The 13,465-nt window shown below is 38.3% G+C and overlaps 1 protein-coding gene across 1 annotated transcript in view; it reads left to right on the forward strand.

The window, feature by feature from the left end:
* Nucleotides 1-13,465, forward strand: part of LOC126760257 (uncharacterized) — a 460,595-nt gene that overhangs the window by 147,838 nt on the left and 299,292 nt on the right. The window contains exon 4 of the mRNA XM_050475749.1: nt 7,371-7,407. The gene's annotated coding sequence lies outside the window, so the exon portion shown is untranslated. The remainder of the gene's footprint in view (nt 1-7,370; nt 7,408-13,465) is intronic.

Below are 13,465 nucleotides of genomic sequence, written 5' to 3' on the forward strand. Positions count from 1 at the left end.
GATAAATATGACAAAAAAGAAAAAAATAAAATAAACTTTTGTAATGATAACAGAATAAAATACTGGGAATTTTGAATTGCAACTCGATGTATTTTTAAAAATACACAATGAAAGTTATTTGAAATCCATAAATTTGCATACAGTTTTACAAAAAATATCGGGATGAATAAAAATACTGGTTTATTCGGTAAAAAGATGTTTTTAAAAACATAAAGTGTGAATTTAGGAAGCAGGTAAAATTATTTTTTAGTGAAACTATTAAAAGTTATAATTTTTTAGAAAAACGAAAAAAATTTAGAGGAAATTTTAAAAATAGTGGGATTTTTGAATTTAAATTCAGGTATTTGTTTGAAAATGCGCAAATTTTATGAAACCCTTGATTTTCAAAAATTTTAATGTAGAATTAAGGGATGAATAAAAATACTGGTATATTTAGTAAAGAGCAGAATAAAATACTTTTTAACGAAATTATTAAAAATTAAAATTGTTTAAAATGACATTATAACAAGAAAAACGAAAAAAAGTAATTAAAATTTTTAAATGAAAAGGAATAAATTATTGGGATTTTTGAATTTGAATTCAGGGGATTTTTTCGTAAAAATAAAACCTCAACACTTTAACTAAGTGTCCTGTTTTGAAAGAAAGTTTTTGTTAGTAAATATTCGTATAAGATTGAGGGTATTTTAAAAAATAAAAATATCCATTTTAAAATACCTTAAATATATACATATTTAAAATACCCCTATAAATTTATGATAACTGCGGTGAGTTTTTGGGTATTAAAAAAGACTTGAATATGAAGTTTTTTTTCTGAAGAAAAGGTTTATAAAAAGGTAATTTAAAGGGATATTTTGCCGAAACAATAACGAGATTTTTTTTAACTGAAACTTTAACACTTTTACTAATAGTTCCCTTTTTTGAAAGAGAATAATTTTATTAATAAATACTCGTATACTAATAAGGGTATTTTGAAAACAAAAAATATACCTTTTAAAATACTGGTATGTATGTAAAATATCCATATAAATTTATGGTAACTGCGAAAAGAAAATTTTTTTCTGAAGAAACAGATTTTTTTTTTAATAAAAATAAGATATTTTGAATAAATAAAGGGATGTTTTGCCAAACCTTTATTGAACATTTGCCACCCGACAACAGCTATTTTTTATTTCGATATATTAGCTGACCTATAATATTTATTTCTATTCATTAGTTGACCTTCGAAACACACGAAACGATTCACATACAAAAAACCGTTCTTCCAGGATAAAATTCTCTTACGCTTTTTTTTCGAAATATCCTGACACTCCCACTTAGCTTCAATGCCTTCTTTTTCTTATTTGCCTCTTTTGAAAAATTTAATCTCTCCTCTATCTTTGTTGTTTTTGTATTCATGAGCATATTTCTTGCTCCATATAGGATTGTCTCATTTGCTTGCAGCGAAGTTGTTTCTTTTTTGTTGTTTTTTTTTTTAGGAAATTTGGCAATTTTCTCTATCATGCATACACACAGCCACACATATGCAATTTTTTGTTCTGTCCCAAGCAAATTTTTTCTGTTGTAAAATTTTTCCTCGAAATCGGCAGCAGGAAGTGTTGCCGGCATGTTTTCCATATGAATTCGTCTGTGTGCAGTTATTTTCTTTGTGTTGCAAGATGCAAGTGGAATTATGCAATTTTCTTTGAGCGTGCGAAACTGGATTAGAAAGCTAACGAGCTACTTGTTTGTGAAAATCTAAGCAATTTACGCAGCAAATTGTGAATATTCTTGGAATTTTAATTTCGAAAAGAGAAATTTATTTTTGAATTCTGTTTTCAGTTGCAAAAATGACTTCGTTTTTATTAATTTCCGGAAATTTGAATTGATTGCAGAAATTTGTTTAAATTATTATCAAAAGTTTAATGAACATATTCTTCAACCTTGCTGGCAGATATTTTTCAACAAATATCTTTAACTTGTTTCAAAATAATCATATTTCCGCCCGCCCACCGCCAACTTAATGTCATTTTCGCACCTCAAAGCAGCACTTGGTGACGCAGCGTTGCATTTAGCGATCAAAAGTGAGTGCTTTTAGAAAGTGCGCGGATTGCTAAAAAGTGAGGTGAGCGTGCGAAAAGCACAAGAGTGCGCTGAAATGGACGCTGCCGCGCGCCAGCAGGTGACCGTCGTTGCCCCCGAAATAAAACTAACACCTGCACTCGCTTTATGCATTAGTGGCGTTGCTTTCACATTCCGCAAACACCAGCATAATTGCATTCCGGGCGCTGCGAGTGACGCTGATGGCGCGCAATTCGTCGCGCGGCTAGTACGACCCGCGCGCGTTGCGAGCAAGTGAAGTGGAAGGCAGTAAGCTTTGATATTAAACATTCGCAGGCAAGTGTGTACGCTATGGGACGGCACTTTAGCGCATTTCCCCCGACAGTTATTTGACCTATTCAGACGGGTCGACGAAATTTGTGCGCGTCATGATTCGCTTTGCAATGGACAAGTCAGCGGGCGTGCAATTTGCAAGTCAACACTTCGAGCAACTCGGTGGGGATGATGATGCTACGCACGCGGTTGCGGGTGTCTGTTGCGAAATTGTTGTTGTTGAGTTTGTAGCTTTCACAAAACGTTGATTTTACAAACGATTTAGTTGATTTGGTGTGAGGATACGGATTTGAGTCGTACAAATCGTTGAATTTCTCTATTTTAATGACGTTAACTAAATAACATGAAAGTGGGCGTGGTCCGACGCCTCAACAGGTTTAATGTAGATATCTCACAAGCTACTGAACTTAGTCGCAACAATTTCCTTTATCGTTTCAATGCACATTGCAAAAATGAGTGGAATCGGCATATAAGTACGTAACCAAGCCCAGCTTCCATACAAAAATAATGTTCGAAAGTACTACTCTACTGACGCCTCGTACTTCCAAGTGAAATTTAATTTGGCTCAAATATTTTGAACCAAACTTAGTCCATAACTTTCCTCTGACATATTTCTGTTACAAGTTTCAAATGGCTTCTTGCTTGTCATTTGATTTGACTTCCCTCGATCCCTACGGAGACTTCTCTTGACCCAGGTTTGAGCTCATAAGAATGCAGTTTGGACTCTCCTGAGATTTACAACGTGACTTGAGTGACATCCCCTTAATCCTAGAGTGAACCCCCTCGAACTCTTGCTTTAGCTCACCGAATCCTAGTCTAAGCACCGTTAATACCTTGTTTAATCTAGCTTTACCCTCAGCCTGTCATGTTTTGACCGCTAACTGGTGCCCGCTTTACCTATAACTTAAAGTTCTTTCATCCCTACCTTGACTTCCGTTGATAATTACCTTGTCCTAGCATGATTTCGCTTAACCCTCACTTGTCTGACATCCTTTAATCCATAAAGTGTCCTCTCTCGAATCTTAGCTTGAGCTCTTTCGAATCCCATTTAAGCATCCTTTACACCTAGTTTGATCTGGCTTGATCCGCAGCTTGTCCCTTCTTGACCGCTAACTGGTTCTTTATTGACATAGCTTGAACTCCCTTGACCTTTATTTTGACTTTCCTGCATCCAAAGCTTGTCCGCACGAGACTCCTAGCAGGATCTCGCTTTAACCAGACTTTACTGACATCCTTTGACATCTTAAGCGATCGCTCTAACTATATTTTGAGCTCCCTCAAATCCTGGTACATATAAGCTCTTTTGACACATTGTTTGATCTAGCTGGACTCGCAGCGTCTCCTCTCTTGACCGCTAACTGGTCCTCTCTTGTCCTATAGCTTCAACTTTCTTGACATCTATCTTGATTTCCTTTGATCTATATCTTGTTCTCGTCCCTCACCCCTAGTATGATCTCGACCTCTAAGGTGACCACCCTTTTCATAGATTGAGCTCCATCATATTTTAGTTTAATCAGCCTTGGCGCAAAGTTTGATCTAGCCGGACCCTCAACTTTTACTCTCCTGATCGCTCGCTCTACCTACAGCTTGAAGTTCCTTGAACTCTATTTTGACTTCTTTTTACCCTAACCTTGTGTATAGCATGTACTCGCGGGATCGCTAGCTTGAACTCCGGTGACCGCTAACTTGATTTCGCTTGGGAGTCAAGCCGATCTCCATCGGATTTGCTTTGAACTGACATAATCGGTACGAAGAAAAAGTAGACTTGATTCACTGCTTGTCGATTTCATTCATATACTGTCTATAATACTAGCTCTCCATGAATGGAAGCTGAAGAAGATATTCTCTAATTAAGAATGCGGCACATAAGCGCTGCTCTTTCTTCGTCCTTTTTTTCTCATTAGCCGTGTCAAGTAAATATTTAGTTTTACTCTTGCCATTCGAATGAATGCAACGTTTCTTCCACTTTATACCTCTTTTCGTAGGTGTTCCAGTTTTGTTCTTCCTTTTTTCACAATCTTCCAATCAGCAATCTTCATTTTCATTTTCATTACTTCATTGCTTGCTCTTGGTCACAAACAGCTAACAAACTCACAGCGCTTCGCACCACTTCATGCTATTTACTCGATTGAAATTGAAAATTTCCCATTTCCTTTGCCTTCAATTTCAATCTCTATTTTAATTCCAGTAAAAGTTGGCAATCTGATTTCTTTCAAATGCCGACCGTGTGTGCTCACATGCGGAAATCTGTCGGCGTCGGTCAACCAGCGTACTTACCTACTGAAAGGACGAACGCGCTGCAAACGAAGCCTTCATTATTAACTCACTTTCGAGGCTTTGGTGATGCTGAATTGAGGCAATTAAGTGCTTGAGGTTTATAAGGAAGAAGGCTGGAATGCCGGAAGCGAGGGGAAGTTCAGTATCCAGATAGTGGATGTGTGACAGCGTTGAAAGAGTGCGGTTGTAGACTGTATATTACCACAGCTCCGTAGTCGGTTTTTGAAAAGCGGACGAGCATAGCCGAGAAATCAAACTTTTTTTTTGCGAAGCTCGGAACTTCGTTGACAAAAGGTTTGAAAAATTATAAATAATTCGGCTTTAGATGGTGAACCTCTTGATTTCGGGTTCGAACTAACAGAAGATGTCTCTGATGTCGAAGCTCCGCTGAAACCGGCTTTCTTTCTTACGTTTTTTTGGAAAGGAAAGTATAGAAAAAAGTTCGGAATGACTTTCCAAAACTCCAAAGCTCTTTCTTTTGTGCATCCCGACTATATGTATTTGCTTTGTATGGAGCTCTTGAACCGTATGCCAGTAATATCAGACACTCCAAACAGCTGCTTAGCAAAAACAAAGAAGCAAAGACTGCACCGTTAGCGAAGTGTAAATAAAATCAACAATGCGCTTTCAAAGTAAATAAAGAAATCAACAAAAACAAACATCCAGTAAAACGTGATGAGCAAAAAAAGACACCGAAGAGCTGTCAGCTCGCGAAGCAGCAAGCAGTTATGTGGCAAGCGGAAGAAGCGCACAGACAGCAAGACAAATCGCTGAAATGTTTTTGCTAGTTTTGATGGGGTTTTTGCATAATTTTTGCCGCCATGGTGTAGCGCGATGCTTTTCTCCCCGCGCTTCGCCTGCAAATGGTGTGCCACGCCCTCAATGCGCCCTTATAGACCCTTACACACATCATCTATTTTAGTGGCTTGAAAATTGAAATAAATAAACACGCATTCCGCTCTCCGCTTTCAGCTTATAACTTCATCTTCATGTCACAGTAGCATGCTTACAGGCGCATTCAACGGAGTTTTGCACAAACTTTTGTTAGCAACACAAAAACCAACTTTGTTGTTGTGAAAAAATGGAAAAAGCGGCAAGCAGCTATTTGTTGCATATGTTGAAGTTTTTGTCAACACATTTTGACAAGTCGGTATGCGCATAAATTTATGTTGAACAGCGGGAAAGTGGTGGTGGTAGAGGCAGTGTCTGCGAAAAGTATTCGTAGATGAGAAAGAAGAAGGAAAGGTAATAAAAAATGTTGTGTGTAGAAATATATACAGCATATTTTGTCGCTCGAAGTTTAGTATTCAGCTTCATGAAAATGGCTGATAAGTTTTCATTCGCATGTAGTTTACAATTCTCAACGGGTTTATGCAAATATGTAATTAAATATACATATTGCATGCAAGAAATATATATTGGGTGTTTAGAACGGGTCAGTTGGCTAGTTTTGTATGTTTTTTATCGCTAGTTACCAAAGCAAGTCACTTTTATTTGAAAAGTGGCGGCAAGCGAGTTGCTTGGGTTGTTGGTGATTTGAGGGCATCCATTAACATTCTCAGACTTGGTGATAGCAATTGCCATAACCCCTGTGTTTCATACAAGTATGTCGGTTTTGCGCTATAAAGGATAGTTTCACTACAAAGGTAGTGAGAAGGCGAAGCATCCCCTCAGACAGTTGTGCTCTGGGTTTGTGACCCGCCACGACCCCAATGAAAAAGTTTAAACAGACTCGGATGAGATAAAACTTGAGTTTTATGATAGTTTGAAGCAAATTTAACCAGAAAATTGCTGTTCGAAGCCTAATGGCTTATCTTCTTACTTTTAGGTGCATAATATATATATATATTTTCATGTTACTGAGTATAAGACAATGCTGTCAAGCGTAGCTTCTCTAGTTTGAGCATACAAGGTATGTAGGTTCAGGTTTCTCCTTCTTCTCTCAAAATACTTTTTAAGTTATATGAGTAACCTCTGTCAGCTGTGATACTTGCAGATAAACTTAACACCTTTTTAATAAACTTTTTTGAGTATGAGGCGTGCCTTTTCCAGATTTTTATTAAAAATCCTCGTTTTGAAAAGAAAGCATCTCTTGTCCATATGCAGATGGCCGCATAACAGATGTTGGCCATTGAAGTTCATATAAAAGTCATTGCCGAGCACAGACCGAAGGGGCGTTCCTGGAAACGCAATAGTTGATGAGATTGCCAAGAGTGTCATTTTCTACTCACACAACTGAAAAGACTACGGGTCCCTGGTAAAGGTCCATAACATGAGAGAGACGCTGGAGTACCTTTTTTGCTTATACGTACACAACTTCCATCTATTACAATTAGATTCAAGCATCTATAAAACTTCACAAAAAGCATTGACGTCCTGCACATCGTAAACCGCAGCTCGTATTAATAATAAATTTCCATCTGGCTTTATACACAACCCATAGGTCTATGTATGGCGTGAAAGGGAGACAGTGTAACCTAAGGTAACCTATTGATGAGTTATTCTCTTTAACATATTTGACTTCTGTCAACTTTTCTGTCTCCGAATTTGAATAAATGCCCGATCGAAGTCAAGGTCATTCCTATCTGGGGTTAGGAAAGTTTTACTAGGCTTTTACAAACTTGTTTTATAATAATGCCTCAAAAACTATTTTGAACAAAAATTACGCGATTTTTTATTTTTTTTAAGCAGAAATAACTAACAATTTTTAATTTTTTTTTCAGATATTCAATTCTATTCGCTTGTGACTTTCATTTATTGGTAAGTTTCTTTTTTAATTTTCCATAAAAACTTATTCTTAAAATCTGTTTTAAGAAATTTCTTAATATATTTTTTATTAATTTATTTTAAATATGTCTGAAAATTCTATACTAAAGTCATTCGTTTCTCAACTTTTTCTAAGCATTTAAATCTCATTACACTTCCACTACTCCGAGCTTCCTTTGGCGCCTTCTTAAACGCGCTCATTCCCGCACTCACTTACTTGCCAGCAGCGTCAGCCTCTTTAATTTCCTTCATTACACACTAAACAGCGCTTTGATGATTTCCGTTATTATCTAGCGCACACCACGCAATCTCTGCACCTTCCGCCCCCGCTCTCCCACACTGCCAAAGCAGCTTCCAATTTATATTTGCCTATTAAATACCAGCGCATCCGGTTGACATTCTCAGCAACAGAAACACAAACACAAAAGCAAATGCAAATACAATTACAAAACATAAATAGAAACTAAAAACAACAAGCCACCAACTACCGTTATATGCAGCTGTAAAGTTATTTGTGCAGAATTTAAATAGATTTTCCAAGCCATTAACTCAATTAGTTGTGGACCTGAGGCAAGCAAGCCAAGTATTTACAACGTCAGCAACGTTTCAGTGGGCAGCAGCTCCTGCCATTCTCTCTATGCAATATCCTCCTACTTCACTTTGCTTCCTATTTGCCTCGGTTTGCTTGGCGCGTGCGCTGTTTTTCCGCTTACAATGCAATTATAAGCAAATGCTGCTGCATTAAATGCAATTATCGTGGCAGCAATATGCGAAACACAACTGGGGACAGCTACTTGGTTGAAGCAGGGTTGCATTCCTGCCTGACGCTAGGTCAATGTAGCGAGCCCTTTTGACTGCCAACTGCTCTAAGTGTGTCATCCTTTGGCTCACTTTGATGTCATTTAAGCAGCTGTTTGTTTTCTCCTCCACTTTTTATTTGTTTTTCGCCATAAGCGGTCAGTCTTTGCAGTGTTAGCTAAGCGTTTATGAAGTTTACTTAATGTGGTGGCGTCTTTTTTTGTTATTTTATGTTTGTGTTGGTAGTTAAGTCTATTCAAGGGACTGAATGTCATTCGCTTTGCAGTTGGAGGAGGGACGAAGTGATGAAAAGGAGTAAATACTAAAGAAAGGACTAAAAAAGAAATAAGGTGACCAGGTGAGGAAGAAGAGAAGGAAGAGCAGAAAAAAACATTGACTTCGAAGCTGTAATATCCTTCACAGTTGCATTTTTATAGTATAAAAATATTTTTATAAAAATTTTGAGCGGTCAGTTCATATGGCAGCTATAAGCTTTAGTGGTCCGATCTGAACAGATTATGCGGAATTTGTAGCTTTGCCATGGGCAATAATCCGTGCCAAATTTCTTGAAGATATTGCGTCAAATAAAAAATCTTTCCATACAATCACTTGATACCAAACGTTCAGTTTGTATGTCAGCTATATGCTATAGTGATCTGATATCGGCGATCCCGACAAATAAGCAGCTGCTTGTCGAGAAAAAAACGTATATAAGATTTCAGAACGACAACTCAAGACCTCAGCGAATAGTTGGCATATATACAGGGGAAAAGGGGGCAGACGAACAGTTGCACATGGCTAGCTCGACTCAGCTCTTCGCGCTTATCATTTACATATATATATATTTTATATGGTCCAAATATAATATTTATATGAAAGGAGCAGCTAGTTTCCGCGTATCTGTTTGTTCCATTTGGAACCCATTAGTGGAATCGTTTGTAGCTGGAGCTCTTGTCGTGTCGAGTATCGAAGCTAGAACACCAAAGCATCTTTCCGTAGACAGAAGATATTTTCAGACTACTGCCTTAAAGCCTTTTCCTCTTACCGTTCCTACCTTTCTTACTTCAAACAACATTTGAAAATCCATTTTTCTATATTTCTGGTCACCTTAAAATGGCACTTAGTCGGTATTACGACATCTCTTTGTTGCGCTGTGTCAGTATACGGTTTTCTTGAATAAAAGTTTTAGAGTGCGTCACTTTTTAAATAAGCCTAAGTTACTTTAAGTATGGGACTGCTGTCAAAGGATAAGCTGATAAAAATCAGAAGAGTCAGACTTTGAATTACAAAGATGTTGAATGTATGTCGGATTTTATAGAGTTGAAGTATCAGCTACGCTTAGTGAAAAATAAGGCTTTTTAATAGACGTCCAGTATCCCAAATTTTATTCTCTCCAAGCTCTTGGACAGCAAGAATTGCTAAGACCTTGATCTTTTAGGAACAAAATCGAACTGACAGCTTTAACATAGAATTGCAGAGCTCTGAAGCCTTAGTCGTCTTATCATAACAGTTTGCCATCTGTCAGATCTTCTCAGGCCTTTAAGGTATTGAAATAAAGTTACGACACGGAATTAAGTTATCTATCCACTATCAGCACTACCCGAAAGTACCTATGTGGTATGCACTGTGTAGCTAGTAATCCAAGATCTCTAGTGCCCATATTTCAAACAACCCTTGAATGGGGTAAATGTTCTCGGACAGCTTAGACGAATTATATTCCTGGCTGCTCCCGAGCGTGCCAACTTGACTGCCTTTTCATTTCCTTCTATTCTCTATTCCTTTATGACCGAGTACTCAGATGGTTTTTATCGTGTTTCCCACTGAGATTCTGGTTATACCAGCTTCCTTGCATTACCTAACTCAGAGAGACTTAGTATAAGCGCTACGAAGAGCCTTATAAGCTCTTACGACTTACTAACTTGGAAATCATATCTCTGGCGCTCTTGAAATATACGAAGATTTTCCTCGAATTTGCATATATGTAGTGTTGCCGAAAATACTTCAATACTTATGGTGTAAAAGTCAGTAACCTTCACAGAAGCCTTTTGCCTGAGAGCTTGTTCGGAATGTCATTAAAGCTGAGAGCGCTTCTCTTAGTAACTTTTACGTCTATATTTGGTTCCATAACCTTCATAAATGCACGTTTCAGCAAGTATTACCATTTTTTTCTTGCCTACCTTTAGGCGCAATCAATATATTTTAATATACTGGATTACGAGCTACTCATTGGAGATTACGCTGCTGGCAAGCGTATAGAAAATGTGAGTAATACTAATACCATAATACAAAAAGCTTAGATTTAGCAAAAGCGATAAACGGGAGGATTCCTTGCGCAAGAGCGAAATATAAGACGCGCATAAGCAAGCTACAATCACAATTTAAGGCAGCAACGCCGCCTTAAAGCATGCTAAACATTGAGCTTAGTTGCTTTTGCTATTATTGTTGCTATTCTTCCACATAACTCTTGCGGCTGAGCGTAATTCTCACAAATGTAAGCACACTTTTAGGCGTTGCGGCATAAGAGCTGCTTTTTTCTGTGTGATTCGTTAATTTTTGCGTTTGCATGTATGTGTGTGTATATGAGTGTGTGCATGGCACCCACAAGCAAGTGATTACCATGTCATGCTCAATGTAATTCCTCCAAAGCAATCGAGCTGTCAGTATGTCAATTTGAGCATTTCACACACACACGCACACACAAACATGCACATGGGCGCATTTGTAGCGAGAATGCAGACAAGAAGCCTTTAATAAACTGCCGATAAAGTTTTTCGGAATAATCACAGCAGCAGCAACAGCAACAACAATAACTATGAGCAAAAGATAACACTGAAAATAAAAACAACAAACACAAATCAAACAACAACAATGCTACAGCCAGAGTGAACTACAAAAAACAACAACCATTGGCAACGGAATAACAACAAACATCAGAAAAGTTGCAAAATAAATACCGCAAAATCTGGAGAATCCGTAAATAGAAGAAAAACAAACAGAAATTGAACGCATAGCAAAGTAAACCGAAAACTCTCGTTCATTGAGTTGGCAGTTCTCAAGTGATTTACATTTTGTGGCAGCGGCCTGCCACAATGCCACTTGGAATGAGCCGAGCTGAGCTGGGAGGCCGGTTCCTCGGTGCGAATAGGTGCGACGCAGGGCAGGTGCCTCAATTTCGATACCGTTAAGCTGAGCAACGCACACAACCGCCCGACACAGCTTAATTGTGGGGCTTTGCGGCGTGCGGAGGGCGCAGAGGCGGGCCAATGATGAAATACGTAGCAGCGTTCGACTGGCTCACCGGTTGGTGAAAGAAAAATGGCGCAAGGAAATTGGAAAATCTTTCAAATTCAATGAATTTCAGCAAAAATCTGATAAAAACCGGCAGCGTCGGTGCAGAGCTGGCGTGCGGGGCAAATGTAAACACACACCAGCCGAGTGTGGCATGCGAACGAAGTTGCTGCAAAGCAGGGTTTGCGTGGCAAGCGCGTGCAAGGGGCTATCGAGTGCTGATAAAATTCGTTGGCTGATAGCTTTAGATATGCAGATGTAGGTAAACACTGTGCTTATATGTGTGTGTGCTTGGTATTGGATTGTCTGACAGGTTGGCAGCCGCTGTGCGTTGAAAAAGGCAAGTAAATCGAAGCAACTAAATTCAAATCGCAACCAAAACCAATTCGAAGCCAAACAAATCAACAACTTAGCTAAAGCAACAATAACAACAACAAGAGCAAACGAAAAAGTTTGTAGTGTGTGTGTGTGTGTGTGTGTGTACTCCGATTTTCTTATCGCACAAAGAACTCGAATAAAATTCACACGTACGCGTTAGTGTGCTTTTATGCAAGTGTGTGTGTGTGTGTAGCTATTGAAATATTTGTGTTTTGCTTACAGAATTCCTGCACACAGACACACACATGTATATATTTGCATAACTTCGTGCTGTTAGGTAAGCAAATGAATTGAATCCCTGAGTTACGCAGTCATCGACGATAGCTACCCACGCACACCCACACACGCTTGGATTAATACAAAGGTTTCTCTACTTATTCGCATGTAGAGATGCGTATTCTCACTTCGTCTCTGCTACCTAGGTGTTTTTGTTGTTGTTGTTCTCACCAATTGAGCTAGTATGAAAGCACAATTGCCTGCTTAGAGCTTGGAACAACTAAGCAGTTCGGAACTTTGCTCTAAGTTTGCCTTAATAGCATTGTCAGATCCCGTTACATTTTCAAATAAAACTCAAAATTCAATATTTTCGAAATTTTGTTCTAAGTTTCCCTAAGAAATATTGCCCGATCCCGTTGGATGTTCAAAAAATAACTCAAAATTCTCTAAGTATGTCTCAATAGCATTGCCAGATGTCAGTGGATTTTCAAAAAATAACTAAAATTCTTAATTTCGTAATTACGGCTACTCCATACCTTTAGTAGCCTGCTAGATTTGTCCACTTTATACTCACTACTTAACCTTTTTTACCTTTTTTTTACTCATCCGTCCTGTTTTTCAGATTTTCGTTACTTCCTTCATTCGAAATCCATCCATACTATTTTTCAAATTCTGATTTTCCATACTTTCATCATTCAAAAGTTGTTGGCTGCATTTTTCTTTTGCTTAAATTTTTTCCTACTCTTCTACCTTTATATATTCCACTTTCTTGATTACTTCCCGCCGTCCTCTCCTCTAGGCTTATGACGTAGCGTTTTTGATTTTTTTCTTAGTCCAGCTTTACATTTTGGCTTTTCTCCCTGTCCCCGTGTCCCCGTATCGCCATGTTCTCTTTTATATTCTCTTTTTATTCATCGTTACGTCGTTCTTCCATTTCGCTGTTTGACACCATGTAGAGATTCAAAGTGTACCCAGGTCTTTCTTCACTTGATCTTTCTAACGAAGTGGAGGTCTTCCTCTTTCTTTGCTTTCCCAGGGGTTTTCATCCATTCGTACGACATGACCCAGCCAGGTTAGCCGCGGTCTCTTAAATGTCAATTTCGTCGTATATCTCGTACAGCTCATAGTTCCATCGAATTGCTGAATTGCCTACTCAGTCCGAAGTAGCACTGCCGGCGTTGGATTTTGATGCTGACACTTAGCGTTGTTCCAAACAAAATCGATGAAACTCATTTGTACAGATATTTTTTCTTTATGCTACTCAGAAACTCCTTCCACTGCAGCTTTTCATAGATCGACGAAAGATTTGAAGCTCATCACAAATTTATTAAGGGGTTCAATATCAATCCCAGCCACTTCGCCAGAGTCTCCA

The sequence above is a fragment of the Bactrocera neohumeralis genome, chromosome 5, assembly GCF_024586455.1.
Source record: "Bactrocera neohumeralis isolate Rockhampton chromosome 5, APGP_CSIRO_Bneo_wtdbg2-racon-allhic-juicebox.fasta_v2, whole genome shotgun sequence".
NCBI lineage: Eukaryota > Metazoa > Arthropoda > Insecta > Diptera > Tephritidae > Bactrocera > Bactrocera neohumeralis.